Genomic DNA, 2,500 nt, shown 5'->3' on the forward strand with positions numbered 1-2,500 from the left:
CTCTCAACTTTGGCATGCTCGGAGAGAAAAAAAGGCAGGTAAAGGTTGTGGATAAAAAAGTAAAAAATTGCCAAAATACTTTCTGGGCCCTCAAAAAAAGGCCTACTCCTCAACGCCTGCTCCCGTCCATGCCGAACCGCGTTTTCTATCAACTTTGGCATGCTCGGAGAGAGAAAAAAGGAAAAAAAGAAAAAAAAGGTCCAGTAAAGGTTGTGGATAAAAGTAACCGGCTTTGGAGAATTGCCTGAATCCTTCCGGCGCTGTGAAAAAAAAAGACCAAAAAAAAGACCTGGTCGTCAACGCCTGCTCCTGTCCATGCCAAACGGCGTTTTCCTCTCAACTTTGGCATGCTCGCTGAGGAAAAGGCAGGTAAAGGTTGTGGATAAAAAGTAAACGCGCTGTGGAGAATTGCCCAAATCGTTCAGGCGCCGTGAAAAAAAGAAAGACGTAGTCGTCAACGTCTGGTCCCGTCAATGGCGAAGGGCGTTTTCTCTCAACTTTGGCATGCTCGCTGAGGAAAAGGCAGGTAAAGGTTGTGGATAAAAGTCCGAAGAACCTCGCTACAATTGCCAAAATCTTTCCGCTGCCATTCAAAAATGGACTACTCCTCCACACCTCCTCCCGTCCATGCCAAACGGCGTTTTCTCTCAACTTTGGCATGCTCGGAGAGAAAAAAAGGCAGGTAAAGGTTGTGGATAAAAAAGTAAAAAATTGCCAAAATACTTTCTGGGCCCTCAAAAAAAGGCCTACTCCTCAACGCCTGCTCCCGTCCATGCCGAACCGCGTTTTCTATCAACTTTGGCATGCTCGGAGAGAGAAAAAAGGAAAAAAAGAAAAAAAAGGTCCAGTAAAGGTTGTGGATAAAAGTAACCGGCTTTGGAGAATTGCCTGAATCCTTCCGGCGCTGTGAAAAAAAAAGACCAAAAAAAAGACCTGGTCGTCAACGCCTGCTCCTGTCCATGCCAAACGGCGTTTTCCTCTCAACTTTGGCATGCTCGCTGAGGAAAAGGCAGGTAAAGGTTGTGGATAAAAAGTAAACGCGCTGTGGAGAATTGCCCAAATCGTTCAGGCGCCGTGAAAAAAAGAAAGACGTAGTCGTCAACGTCTGGTCCCGTCAATGGCGAAGGGCGTTTTCTCTCAACTTTGGCATGCTCGCTGAGGAAAAGGCAGGTAAAGGTTGTGGATAAAAGTCCGAAGAACCTCGCTACAATTGCCAAAATCTTTCCGCTGCCATTCAAAAATGGACTACTCCTCCACACCTCCTCCCGTCCATGCCAAACGGCGTTTTCTCTCAACTTTGGCATGCTCGGAGAGAAAAAAAGGCAGGTAAAGGTTGTGGATAAAAAAGTCAAAAATTGCCAAAATACTTTCTGGGCCCTCAAAAAAAGGCCTACTCCTCAACGCCTGCTCCCGTCCATGCCGAACCGCGTTTTCTATCAACTTTGGCATGCTCGGAGAGAGAAAAAAGGAAAAAAAGAAAAAAAAGGCAGGTAAAGGTTGTGGATAAAAAAGTAAAAAATTGCCAAAATACTTTCTGGGCCTCAAAAAAAGGCCTACTCCTCAACGCCTGCTCCCGTCCATGCCGAACCGCGTTTTCTATCAACTTTGGCATGCTCGGAGAGAGAAAAAAGGAAAAAAAGAAAAAAAAGGCAGGTAAAGGTTGTGGATAAAACTCCAAAACCTCGCTACAATTGCCAAAATACTTTCTGGGCCCTCAAAAAAAGGCCTACTCCTCAACGCCTGGTCCCCAGGCACGTGCTGGGGGGCCTCAACTCAGGCTCTGCCCAATGTGGATCAAGGTCCACCTTCGCAGCGCCTTATGCGACACCCTGGTTGTGGGGGACGCGGCGTGGCGTGGCGGATCGCTCCGGTCGGCGCACAGCCGGCAACGGTCGACCCGTCCGCCTGGCTTTACTGCCCCCGCGCTTCTGTCTTTTGCACTGGCAAGCTAGCGACCGCTCGGCGTGCGAGGCCCGAGTCGGGGGACGGGAGTCTCGGGAGCCCACCAGCTCCCCGCAGGCTACCCGCCCGGCTGCCGAGCTTCCCGCCTGCGCGTCCAAGTGTGAACGCGCACGGCCGCCTCGCCGGGCTTCCTTTGCCGGGGCTCGGCTTGTCGGCCGGCGTCTCACGGTCCGTAGAAGGTTCGGTGCGTTCGCTGACGACGGGTCGAGAGAAGCGTTTTCTCTCCTCCCTCACTGACGGTCGTTGGTGCTCCCCAGCCCCTTCGGCGTCCCAAAGCGTAACGCCTGCTTCATCTCGTCAAGGGCGCGCCCGTCTCTAACCGGGCGTCGTCCGGCACGTGGAAACGGGCGGGAGACGGTGTCGAGGAGGAAGAAAGGGTGGGGTCCGGTCCGGTCCGGTCTGGTCTCCTCCTCCTCCTTCTTCTTCTTGGCGCGCCTCCCGCCGAGACCGATGGATTCGTTGCACTCTCAGGCCCTGAATCTGTTGTCCGGTGGTTTCAGTTGATAGTGCTGCCGCGGACCGCCCACGGAAAGAGCTC

This window comes from Babylonia areolata, unplaced genomic scaffold (genome assembly GCF_041734735.1).
Source record: "Babylonia areolata isolate BAREFJ2019XMU unplaced genomic scaffold, ASM4173473v1 superscaf6, whole genome shotgun sequence".
Lineage (NCBI taxonomy): Eukaryota > Metazoa > Mollusca > Gastropoda > Neogastropoda > Buccinidae > Babylonia > Babylonia areolata.